This window comes from Capra hircus, chromosome 21 (assembly GCF_001704415.2).
Source record: "Capra hircus breed San Clemente chromosome 21, ASM170441v1, whole genome shotgun sequence".
Taxonomy (NCBI): domain Eukaryota; kingdom Metazoa; phylum Chordata; class Mammalia; order Artiodactyla; family Bovidae; genus Capra; species Capra hircus.
Genome location: NC_030828.1, coordinates 41,601,415 through 41,615,330, shown reverse-complemented (window position 1 = coordinate 41,615,330; position 13,916 = coordinate 41,601,415). Strand labels below are relative to the sequence as shown.

The following is a 13,916-nucleotide window of genomic DNA, read 5'->3' as shown; positions in this document are numbered from 1 at the left end:
GAGAAAGAAGAATGGAACTGGAGGAATCAACTTGCCTGACTTCAGGCTCTACTACAAAGCCACAGTCATCAAGACAGTATGGTACTGGCACAAAGACAGACATATAGATCAATGGAACAAAATAGAAAGCCCAGAGATAAATCCACACACATATGGACACCTTATCTTTGACAAAGGAGGCAAGAATATACAATGGAGTAAAGACAATCTCTTTAACAAGTCGTGCTGGGAAAACTGGTCAACCACCTGTAAAAGAATGAAACTAGATCACTTTCTAACACTGCACACAAAAATAAACTCAAAATGGATTAAAGATCTAAATGTAAGACCAGAAACTATAAAACTCCTAGAGGAGAACATAGGCAAAACACTCTCTGACATAAATCACAGCAGGATCCTCTATGATCCACCTCCCAGAATTCTGGAAATAAAAGCAAAAATAAACAAATGGGATCTAATTAAAATTAAAAGCTTCTGCACAACAAAGGAAAATATAAGCAAGGTGAAAAGACAGCCTTCTGAATGGGAGAAAATAATAGCAAATGAAGCAACTGACAAACAACTAATCTCAAAAATATACAAGCAACTTATGCAGCTCAATTCCAGAAAAATAAACGACCCAATCAAAAAATGGGCCAAAGAACTAAATAGACATTTCTCCAAAGAAGACATACGGATGGCCAACAAACACATGAAAAGATGCTCAACATCACTCATTATTAGAGAAATACAAATCAAAACCACAATGAGGTACCACTTCACACCAGTCAGAATGGCTGCGATCCAAAAATCTGCAAGCAATAAATGCTGGAGAGGGTGTGGAGAAAAGGGAACCCTCCTACACTGTTGGTGGGAATGCAAACTAGTACAGCCACTATGGAGAACAGTGTGGAGATTCCTTAAAAAATTGCAAATAGAACTACCTTATGACCCAGCAATCCCACTGCTAGGCATACACACCGAGGAAACCAGAATTGAAAGAGACACATGTACCCCAATGTTCATCGCAGCACTGTTTATAATAGCCAGGACATGGAAACAACCTAGATGTCCATCAGCAGATGAATGGATAAGAAAGCTGTGGTACATATACACAATGGAGTATTACTCAGCCGTTAAAAAGAATTCATTTGAATCAGTTCTGATGAGATGGATGAAACTGGAGCCGATTATACAGAGTGAAGTAAGCCAGAAAGAAAAACACCAATACAGTATACTAACACATATATATGGAATTTAGGAAGATGGCAATGACGACACTGTATGCAAGACAGGAAAAAAGACACAGATGTGTATAACGGACTTTTGGACTCAGAGGGAGAGGGAGAGGGTGGGATGATTTGGGAGAATGGCATTCTAACATGTATACTATCATGTAAGAATTGAATCGCCAGTCTATGTCTGACGCAGGATACAGCATGCTTGGGGCTGGTGCATGGGGATGACCCAGAGAGATGTTATGGGGAGGGAAGTGGGAGGGGGGTTCATGTTTGGGAACGCATGTAAGAATTAAAGATTTTAAAATTTAAAAAATAAAAAAATAATAATAATAAAATAATAAAAAAATAAAATAAAAATAAAAATGGTGCTTGCGTCCACATTTTAACTCAATCACTGAGTTTTCATTATTTCCATGAACCAGTCTTTCAATGAAGCTAAATCTCAGAGTATTTTATGCTTGCATAAACAAGAAACTTGCTCTAATATAAAAGCATTGTAACGTTAAGTGCCTTTTAATAAGAATATAGATAAATTTCACTCTACCTATACAATTCTCCCTATTATACATTGAACTCTGCTTGATTAACAAATTCTATGTAATACATGATTTCACAAGTCACTATACCATAAGAAAACAATCTAATTAAGAAAGATAACATTCATTTGAAATCTATACACTATTAGCTACACTGAAATAATATACAATGTCAAAAATTCTTAAAGCTCATTCATGGAAATCAGACAGAATAACATAATGGCAAAGATTACTGACAGACTGGATATGCAACACTGAATAACCTCTTAATCTCTTTGGGCTTCTGTGCTCTAACCTAAAAATGAAGAAAATAATAAAGCCTACCTCACAGGGCTACTGGAATACTATGACAGGTCCTGAATGGGTCTCCCTACTTCCACCATTCTCATCCGTTCCTTCCCATTCCACCTACTTCTATTCTGTACACAAGCAGCCAAAGTTTAAAACAAAAATCCTATCACATGATTCCACTTACAAAAACCTTCAGTAGTTTGTGCCATTTTTGGAACAAAGTCCAAAATCCTTACCAGAGTCTGTAAAACCCTAAATGATCCAATCCTTGGCTTCCTTGCTCACTTATTCCCGCCACTATGAATGTTCTTCCCCTAGATGCCTGGATGGCTCAACCTTCCTTCCATTCAAGTCTGCTTTAAATGTCACCTGCTCATATAAGCTTTCCCTAGTTTCCTCTACTTATTTCCAACAACACTGATCAGTAGCCTCTATTACATTATGTTTTTATTTGTTTGTTTATTTCTGTCTCTCCTACCAAAAAATATTAACTAACCCATGAGAACAGGGTCTTTATGTGTCTCACCACTGTATCTTCAGTACTAAGCATAGTGTCTAGCACACTGTAGGTGCTTAATAGTTAATCCATGAAATAATGCAAATAAAGAGCTTAGCACAACCATTTGGGAAACAGAAAACATTCAAACAGTGTTAACAACAATAATAACTACTATTATTACTACCAATACCAGTATTTCTGTTATTTTTCATACATTCATTAAACAAACTGCCTCTAAACACTAACTTTGTGTTAGGCATTGTACTGTGTGATTTTTTACATGTTGATTTTGGGCTTTGGAAAGTTTTTGAAAACTAGCTAGAAAGCCCCTGGCATAGTATGATAGTTGCAATTCACAAAGAATTAAATACCTCCAAAAGACTTCTGGAATTCTACTACTTCCAGAATTTATGGTTTTTCCTTTAACTTGATCTGTATATCCCATTAGCCCAGGCATAGTACCAGGCAATAGCAGTCAATAATAAAACGTTAACAGTGGGGGCATTACCATTTCCTTCTTTAACATTTTTTCAGGCTGTTGACTTTTCTTAAAACCAAAACCCAAGACATACTCCAGCCATGAACAATTATAAAATATATGAATCACCAAAGCTACCCAGGGCACTGATTATATTAACAATTCAAATGAGGTTACAGGCGAGGCACCTATGGTATAATAGTAAAGAGTCCCTTCCCAGCTATATATGACCTCATGCAAGCTACTTAGCTTCCCTATGCTTCTGTTTCCTTAACTGCAAAACAGAACAACAACAAAAATTACCTCATAAAGATATAAAAATGAAATAAAATAAAGGAGGTGAGATTTCAGGCACACACAAAGACATTAATGTCTGCTCTCACAGCTCATGGAACATAAGCTCAAGCAGAAGTATGGAATTTGGCAATGCTTTATGCTTTTGTGTAATGTCCACAATATCTGGCACAGATTCAGTAAATATTGACCTTATATTACATTATATAGGGGCTGCTGCTGCTGCTAAGTCGCTTCAGTTGTGTCCAACTCTGAGACCCCATAGACGGCAGCCCACCAGGCTCCACTGTCCTTGGGATTCTCCAGGCAAGAACACTGGAGTGGGTTGCCATTTCCTTCTCCAATGCATGAAAATGAAAAGTGAAAGTGAAGTCGCTCAGTCGTGTCCGACTCTTCACGACCCCACGGACTGCACCCTACCAGGCTCCTCCATCTATGGGATTTTCCAGGCAAGAGTACTGGAGTGGGGTACCATTGCCTTCTCCACATTATATAGGGGAAACATACCTAATTCCACAGTGTATAGACGTTAAAAGCATCAAAACCCAAGCAATTTGTCCCATGTTTTGTGAGTCACTAATGAAGAGAAACTGATAACCATGCACTTTACAAGATGGAATCAGCATTTCTCTAGACTTGAAAAACTCCTAACATTATCATTATTCATATGACTCCCCCAAAATCATGTCATTTTTTTAATGACATGACAAATCATGTCATTTGTTCAAGCCAACACATCCTGAAATTCAAGTGCATGCCACCTATTATTCTAGGTGCTAGAGATAAAAAAGATAAGGCTTGGTCTCTCATCTACCCTTAAAGGAATGGAAAGGCTTTTAAAAATAGCTCATCTTAAGGGTTATGGAAGCTCTGTGGAAGGAATCAATTATTTTAGGAACAGCTTTATAGAAATGTTCTCCAATGGACTTTTCTGCAAGGATGAAAATGTTCTTTAATATGTATTGTCCAATACAACAGCCACTAACCACATGTGGCTAATGTAACTGTGAAATGGAATTTTTAATTTTAATTAATTTTAATTTTAATAACCACAGGTAGCTAGTGGTTACTTTACTGAATAGCAGCAGGGCTTTACAGAATAGATAATAACTGAGCTGAAATTTTGAAAGAAGGGAGTAAGGAACTGATGGGGGTAGGGGAGAGCACAGTCCCATTCCCAGGAAATAAGAAGGGCACAGATGAGACAAAGGCCTGTGAGAAGGATTTCCTAATATTTTTAGGGAAGGCTGCCTGGGATATGTAAAATGTGGAAAAAAGAAGTGAGGTTAGAGGGTTAGATAGAGCCAAAATATGACACCTATGAATATCAGGCTAAGCAGTTAAACTTTATGCACCAGATAGGGGAAAACATTAAAGACTTCAAAGTCAGGGAACATATGAATAGGACCATATCCACACCTTAGAAAGACAATTTTGACTTAAGAGGAGCCATACACTGAAAGAAAGAGACCAGAGAGGTAGCTTTAGCTATGGATGAAATTACTGCAGTTTTCAAAGTAGTTTCAATGATTCTGATGACCACAATCACAGGGAGAACAAAGATCAAGAAACAAATTCAAGAGACATTTTGGAGATAAAATTAGTGAGATTTAGAAAACTGAGATGTGGCAGACAAGAAAGAAATCAAAGTGAAAGCTGCTGGGGTATCAGCTTGGAAAACCAGGTAATTTAGTCACTTTCTATATTGACTGAAGGGATAAAGAAAATTTAAAGGCTCTTGCTTACAGTTGTTTGTCAGAAAACAATCTATATATCCATTAATATCTTAATAGTTAAATAAATTTCATAATTGAGATAGTATAATTACTAAAATTATTTTTAAAGAATATATAATACCAGGGTAAAATATCATGACATGATAAATGAAATAAGTAGATTACAAAGCACCATATACAGCATGACCCCAATTTTGTTCTGTATATTGGTAGAATTTTTTTTAATTGAAGGAATATGCCAAAAGTGAATAGTAGCTTACTTTGACAGTGAGGTAATGGGCCATTTCTTTCTTAAACATTTTTTTTTCTTATTGTCTTATTCCAACAACTACAGAATATATTTTCTTTAAAAATAAACATTTGCTCTGAAGCACTGTACTTTCTGGGTACAGTGGCAGAGTGGTAAACAATCCACCTGCCAATGCAGGAGATACAAGACACATGGGTTCTATCCCTATGTCGGGAAGGTCTGCTCAAGGAGGAGATGGCAACCCACTCCAGTATTCTTGCCTGAAGAATCCCAGAGACAGAGGAGCCTGGCGGGCTTCAGTCCATGGCGTTGCAGAGAGTTGGACACAACTGAGCAACTAAGCACACATGCACCAAACGTATGGCACTGGCACCTGGGGTAAAGCCACTGACGTGTGCAACGGTGTCACAAACAGAGGGAAGTTTTTCCTGGACTATATTTGCTTTACAGCGCTGTGTCAGTTTCTGCTGTTCAGTTCAGTTCAGTTCAGTCGCTCAGTCGTGTCCGACTCTTTGCGACCCCATGAATCGCAGCACGCCAGGCCTCCCTGTCCGTCACCAACTCCCGGAGTTCACCCAGACTCACGTCCATCGAGTCCGTGATGCCATCCAGCTGTCTCATCCTCTGTCGTCCCCTTCTCCTCCTGCCCTCAATCCCTCCCAGCATCAGAGGCTTTTCCAATGAGTCAACTCTTCACATGAGGTGGCCAAAGTACTAGAGTTTCAGCTTTAGCATCACTCCTTCCAAAGAAATCCCAGGGCTGATCTCCTTCAGAATGGACTGGTTGGATCTCCTTGCAGTCCAAGGGACTCTCAAGAGTCTTCTCCAACACCACAGTTCAAAAGCATCAATTCTTCGGCGCTCAGCCTTCTTCACTGTACAGCAAAGCAAATCAACAGTATGTGTAGTATATCCTCTCCATTTTTTTATTTCCTTACCATGTAGGTCACACAGAACACCGAGTATAGTCCCTGTACTATACCGTAGGTCCTCATTAGTTATCGATTGTATAAATAGTAATATGTATATGTCAATCCCAATCTCCCAATTCATCCCACCGCCTCCTTTCCCCTTGGTATCCATACGTTTCTCCGCTATGTCTGAGTCTCTATTTCTGCTTTGCAGGTAAGATCATCTTTACCATTTTTCTAGAATTCACATATATGCATTAATATACAATACTTGTTTTTCTCTTTCTGACTTACTTCACTTTGTATGACAGTCTCTAGGTCCATCCACATCTCTGCAAATGACCCAATTCTGTTCTTCTTTATACCTGCGTAATACTCCACTGTATAATATATATGTATTGTATCATCTTTATCCATTTCTCTGTTGATGGGCATGTAGGTTGCTTCCATGTCCTGACTACTGTAAACATTGCTGCAATGAACACTGGTGTGCAACTAACTTTTTGAATTATGGTTTTTCTCTAGGTATATGCCCAATAATGGGATTGCTGGGGTGTATGGCAGCTCTATTTTTAGTTTTTTAAGGACCCTCCTCCATGTCAGTTAGTTCAGCTGCTCAGTTGTGTCCGACTCTTTGCAACCCCATAAATTGCAGCACTCCATGCCTCCCTATCCATCACCAACTCCCTGAGTTCACTCAAACTCACATCTATCGAGTTGGTGATGCCATCCAGCCATCTCATCCTCTGTCGTCCCCTTCTCCTCCTGCCCCCAATCCCTCCCAGCATCACAGTCTTTTCCAGTGAGTCAACTCTTTGCATGAGGTGGCCAAAGTACTGGAGTTTCAGCTTCAGCATCATTCCTTTGAAAGAACACCCAGGGCTGATCTCCTTCAGAATGGACTGGTTGGATCTCCTTGCAGTCCATGGGACTCTCAAGAATCTTCTCCAACACCACAGTTCAAAAGCATCAATTCTTTGGCTCTTGAAGAGATCTCCAGTCTTTCCCATTCTGTTCTTTTCCTCTATTTCTTTGCATTGATCGCTGAGGAAGGCTTTCTTATCTCTTCTTGCTATTCTTTGGAACTCTGCATTCAGATGCTTATATCTTTCCTTTTCTCCTTTGCTTTTCACTTCTCTTCTTTTCACAGCTATTTGTAAGGCCTCCCCAGAGAGCCATTTTGCTTTTTTGCATTTCTTTTCCATGGGGATGCCCTCCTCCATACTGCTCTCCATAGTGGTTGTATCAATTTACATTCCCATCAATAGTGTAAGAAGGTTTCCTATTCTCCACATCCTTCCCATTTATTGACAGAGGGAATATGACATGGCCATTCCCCAAAGTCTACTGCAGGTTTGTTATGGGAGACAAAATTCATGACAAATTGAATAAAGCAGTTTTATTCCATTTGAAAAATTTACCACAATTACAAAGTATAAAATGGATTCTTCCCCATTAAATTTATTTATAATGTCTTATCATGTATAGTCTATGTCTATATACCTGCAACTACAAGTGGGAATTTATTACAAACCTATCTTTTTATTCTGTGTAGTCATGCAAAAAAAACGATTTATTCTGTTCGTACTAAATTTCAATTACTCAGGCTCACTTGATATACAGCAGACATTGTATGCTCCAGAAGTGGTTCAGCAAATACTAATTCCTTTTGTAAGTACATCCAGTCCTTTCTGCATTTAGCAAAAACCCAGCTTTCCAAGCCCCACATTTAGATTTACAAGGAAATCCTAATCTGGTAAAGATAAGCCTACCAGAGAGGCATATGGCTATGACAAATCTTCCTACATTTTGGATGTGAATAAAACACAATTAGATAAGCAATGTAATAACTCTTCCTTCACTAACTAGGAAATGAATAGATTTTTTTCAACTATAATGTTAATCACTCAGCCATATGATAGGTTTGTTTTTTTTTTTTTGTCTTGGGAAAGCACATGTACATTAAAAAGGGAATCTTAACCTAATATTTCTAGCCACATGCCTAGTCTTATTCTCATAATTTTATAGGAAAAGAAAGTAAAGGGCTAGAATTAAAAGCACTTATCTATTTCGGATGTTTAGAAACCTGGTTTGGTCTCCTTAACTAAAATTAGTTGTGTATCTTATTTCTATGTTTTCTATGAAAACACACTTGTAGAGAAGCAGGCTTTTCTCTGGGACATTCGGACATAAGCCTCAGGGCTAGGTGTAGCAATGGGCTCATCCAATAAATCTGATGAAAGTGAGACAGTAACAGGCCTGGGCCCAAGGCCAGGTATCCTGGCTTGAAATCTGACAAGATTACAGTTCTAAAATTAAAACATATTTTCCCTCAGAGTTGAAACAGGGAATAAGCTTTTACAATACTAGTTAGTGACAACTGGGAAACATCAGCTGGCTTCCACACCCAGAAACTGCCTCCGATGTTTCAGCTAAGTAGCACATACTACACAGTGGGCAAGAGTCACTAAAATAATCACTCCACAGACGAAGAGAATCCAGAAATCTGCAACAGCAATTAGCCACCAGTATCTTACTATGTTTCTGTGATCTGATGTCCATTTCCATGGAAACAGAAGAAGTGAGAGGCAGCCAAGAGAAGAGATGTCGGAACTTGTCAGGTTCAGTGACTAGAGCTGAAAGCTGTAAATGCCATTAAAAAAAAAAAAAACCAGCATCAGCTGACTTCTGGCACATAATCGATTCAAGTTAGGCAATGTCAGCTTGCTTGGAGAAGCATAAAGCTAAAGAACAGGCTTGGGTTTCTTGTTTTGTTTTTGAAGGTCTGGATTAAGGGAGAAGGGGATGCAAATTAGAAGCAAACAGTTCAAAATTCTACATTCCTAATATATACGAATGTCATAGAATTGTTTCAGATTTCACAAAGTGAAGAGAAGGATTTCTTAACTGTTTTTTTTGGCGGGGGGTGGGGTGGGGGGCGGGATGTAGGATCACCACAGACCATTACCTGTAACGAACAGCAAGATGATAGAGGCAGGGAAGAGACAGAAGGCAGAGGCGGCAGCAAGTACAAAGGCCCTGAGACAGAGAATGTGTGCTCCTTTCAAGGCACTGCAAGCATCACAGAAGGCTTTCCCAACACCTAAGCCAGGACCTCAAGCACTAGATGGAGTAACAGAAGAGAGCATTTTGGCAAGAAGTAAAAGCACAAGGGAAGTCCTGGAGGCAAGAGAGCAAAATGAACCCAGGAATAGCAAATAGGACAGCTAGAGCAGAGAGTGGGAGTAGGGGAATGAGCTGTGATCAGATCAAGAAGGGCTTTATCTCCCAACTTGGATTTTTGAACTTTTGTCCAGAAAACAACAAATTGTCACCAGACAGTCTAAATCAGGAAAGTACATGATGAGATCTGCATTTTAAAAAGATTTGTCAGACTATCTCAGATTACAGAGGGATATAGATGTAGAAGTCTGTTACAGCTTTCCCAGGAGAGAGAGAAGGGGGAGTGCAGGAGGGGCAGCCACGGAGATGGGAGACTAGGACACAATGAATATGGGGGGTGGAGGGGAGAAGGACGAATCAAAGATGACAACCAGGATTTTGGCCAGAACAGGTACATGTATGGTAGTGTCAATCACTGAGTCTGTCACCAGCACAGAAGGGGAAGTTTCAGGTGTGGGAGACAATGATGAGCTCTCATCTGGACTCCCTGACTTTGAGATATCCAGTTATCCAGCAGGCAGCTGCCATGGGATGGGTGTTTTTACCACTCAGAAGAGATAGATGGGGTGAATATAGTATCTGGGCTTCAGGGCTGGATGCTATTGCCCAGGGAAAGCACAAGATCAGACGGGATTCTGAGATGAACTGTAAAGGCTTTAGACTCAGTTCAAATGTTGGCTGTACCATTTACTAAGTAAGGTCACTTAGTCTCCAAGCCTGTGAGTTGGGATAATTATACCTGTGCTAAGGACTAATATTTTTTAAATGAGTAGAGAAGAAGAAACTATAAAGGAGAAAGAGAAAAAGAAGATTAAAAAGTAGATATCATAGGAAAATGTAGCATTATGAAAACCAATGGAAAAGGGTATTCAAAATTAAAGTTAATACATCAAAGAGATTTATTAACTCACTGCAAACAGATCAATCAAAATAAAAAAGTATACAAAGGATTTTTTTAATAGACATTTCTGGTGATCCTGGCTAAAGTAGCGTAAAGGTGACAGAAGTAGATGGTAAATGAAGGAGAGAGACGGATTCAGAAAATTTCTTCAAGAAGCCTGCCTGCAGGAGAGAAGAAAAACTAGACCAGCAAGATTAGTAAGATGAGCACTTCCAGGGGACAAGATTGAGGGTATACCATGAGAATGGGTGGCTGACATAGAATGGAGGTTAAAGGCACTCACATTAAGAAGGCGAAGACCTGGAGAAGGAAATGGCAGCCCACTCCAGTATTCTTGCCTGGGAAATCCCATGGACAGAGGAACCTGGCAGGCTACAGTCCATGGCACTCTTTGTGTCATAGAGTCGAACACAACTGAGCTACTGAACAACAGCAACCAGCTGTCAGAAGTCATGCAAAACATGATAGACAGAACACACACGTAAGACCGGTTTCCTATCATCCCTGAGCTTCAGCTGAATGTTAATGTGTTCCATTTGGGCCCCCTTCAGAACTGAGTCACTCTTTCTTTCAACTGCTGGGAGTGTTGGCAGAGGATGTCACTCAGCTGAGTCTCCGTCCAAGTATCACAAAGGCATCCCAAGCCTAAGATTGTGCATCCCACCTAGGGATAATCCACATGCAACAACCAGCCCATGATGGAGGATAAAGGCCTGGCAAAGGGGGTGATCCCCAAGAAGTCACTCCATCTCCAGAGCCCCCAGGGAATGTGCTGAGGCTTGTGTTAAAACTATAATATGACACAAACATAGAGAACAAATATATGGACACCAAGGAGGAAAGGGGTAGGTGGGATGAACAGAGAAACTGGGATTGACATGTCTACACTACTACGTATAAAGAGGATAACTAATGAGAACTTACTGTATAGCACTGGGAGGAGGCGGGGGGGAGGTACAACCTGCTTATAGACATATATTAAGTTAACCTTAAAAATGCATTGCAATATATAGTAGGTGCTTCCCAGGTGGCTCAGGTGCCAAAGCAGGAGATGCAGGTTCGATTCCTGGGTCAGAAAGGTCCCCTGGAGAAGGAAATGGTGATGCATTCCAGTATTCTTGCTTGGCAAATCCCATGGACAGAGGAGCCTGGCGGGCTACAGTCCATGGAGCTGGACAGAGTCTGACACAATTGAGCGACTAGGCATATGCAGCGGGTGCAGACAAATACTGTTTGATTCTGCTTTTACAAGGTACCCACAACAGCCACATTTATAGGATCAGAAAGTACATTGGTAGATGCCAGGGGCTGGGGAAGGTGTGGGGAGGGGGAACAGAGAGTTAGTATTTAATGGGAACAGAGTTTCAGTTTAGGAAGGTGAAAAATTTGAGAGATGGATGATAGCAAGAACATAATAATGTGACCGTACTTGGTGCCACTGAATTGTACAATTAAATATGGTTAAATAGTATGTTTTATAGTATGTGAGTTATACTGCAATAAAAAAAATTTTTAAAGCTCTGTAAAATAAAAAAAAAAAAGAAGGCAAAGAAATTGAAAGACCAGGATATTAACTGGACTGTCCATATGGACTCTGAAGTTATCCAAGATGGTAGCTAGAACGGGAATAAAAGGAAATGTCAATATCTTTAGCAACTGAAAAAGAATGACGGGACTTCTCTGGTGGTCCAGTGGTGAAGACTCCAAGCTTCCAATGCAGGGAACACAGGTTCAGTCCCTGATCAGGTAATTAGATCCCACATGCCACCACTAAAGATCCCACCTTGCTGCAATAAAGACTGAAGATCTTGCTTTCTACAACTAAGACCCAGCACAGTCAAATAAATTTAATTACTTAAATAATTATATATATATATATATATATATAAAAAGAATGACTAAAGAAGAACAGGATAAGTTGACTGTACTTTTTGTAACCATGACTATCAAAAGAGAATGTAAGTATGGAGGAGTACCAGAGCAGAAGCTGCTCTAGGGAACGACAATGTGTCAGACCTTACCCTAAACCCATGGATACACAGTAAGTGAAAGAAGAGAAGCGTCCACTTAAGAAGACTTCATGAAAAGTGCTGTCTACAAGGAATTGCAGTTTTCAGTAAAGGCAAAGAGACAGAGAGGAGTTCTCAGTTAAGGATATTAAGGAGAATACATCTAATATAAGTTGGGGCTCCAGAGGTCATCAAAACAAAGCTTTGCGAACAGGAAAGTAAACTCACGGTTAGGAGAGAAGTCCCAAGCACATATAAAGATGAGAAAAATTTTGTAATGACCAGAGAGGATTATATTGGGGTAATTACCAAAATGGCAGGTATATGGGATGTAACGGAATTAGCAGACCTCAAGGTTTCCAAAAGCAGCTGTCTCAGCAGCCTTTCTACAACTGAGAAAAACTGTACTTTCAAGGAATTCCCATATTGAGTGACAATACCTAGAAACTCTCAGCAACAATGTTTTTTAGCATACTAGGTGAACACCCAAGTTTAGCTTAAGCACATATTCATTCTGGAAGTCAGTTTTATTCACATTGTATCTGTGTAGTGAATAATCTAACCTTGGTCAAAAAGACCCCTAAACACTGACCTTTGACTTCAGCTTCTGGGAAGTAACCTCTAAGGTTTCTGTTTTCCTGGGGTGATGGGGTAGCCAGGTAGTAAAAATGTGATTTAGAATGGGGGCTTTCTCTTTTCGATCAAGCTCAGAGGAGCTGGAGACTAAAGACTGAGACCAGCCTCAGACTGTCAACAATGACCATGCCACGCCCAGCAAAAGTTCTGAGAATATCAAAGCTCAGGCGAGCTTCCTTGGTTGGCAACACACCATGCACAGTGTCACATATCAATGCCAGGGAAGCAATGTGCCCTGGCTCCACCGGGAGAAGACGATGGAAGCTCCATACTCCATAATAATTCCTCAGATACCGCGTTAGGCACTTCCTCCTTTGGCTGATTTTAATCTCTTTTTCCGGTAACAAACCATACCCATGAGTGCAGCTGTACTCAGTGAGTTCTGCAAGTCCTTTTAGCAAATTACTGAATCTAAGGATGGTCTTGGGAATCCGTGAATTTGTAACTAGTGTCAGAGTGAGGGCAGTCGTGGGACTCCTCTAAATTTATATTTGGTCTAAACTACATCTGTTCTCTCTAAATCAATATGTTTGGTAAAAAAATGATTTGAAAAGAACTCAATATATGAGGTTAGCTGAAATCTGTCACTGAATAGTAACTAGTCTATCCTGCTATCGATGACTCTTTGCTCCCATAAATTCCTCTGAACTGTGAAGAAGTCTCAACAAATAACCGCTAAGAAAAGTAGTGTTGAGGTTTCATCTAGATATAATAGACACTCACTATATCACTGAGACAGAACGTCATTTCCCTCTACTGAATTGCAGCTTATTCTAGGTAACTGGGAAATGCCATAGTGCCTCAGTGAAGTGTGATCAAACCCAAATAATGAATCCTTATAAAACTTTTAATTTTTTAAAAAGGCATTCTATAACTACTATACTTTATAAATGGTTTGTCAAATTTCCCATTATCAAACACTGGGGAAAAGACTTTATAACTCACCTTCATATAAAAATTGTACCAAAATAA

The 13,916-nt window shown here is 39.7% G+C and overlaps 1 protein-coding gene across 4 annotated transcripts in view; it reads right to left on the bottom strand.

Moving 5' to 3' along the window:
- The window catches only part of NUBPL (nucleotide binding protein like), a 232,337-nt gene that overhangs the window by 104,662 nt on the left and 113,759 nt on the right, over positions 1-13,916 (bottom strand). The gene's annotated exons all lie outside the window — the stretch shown is intronic.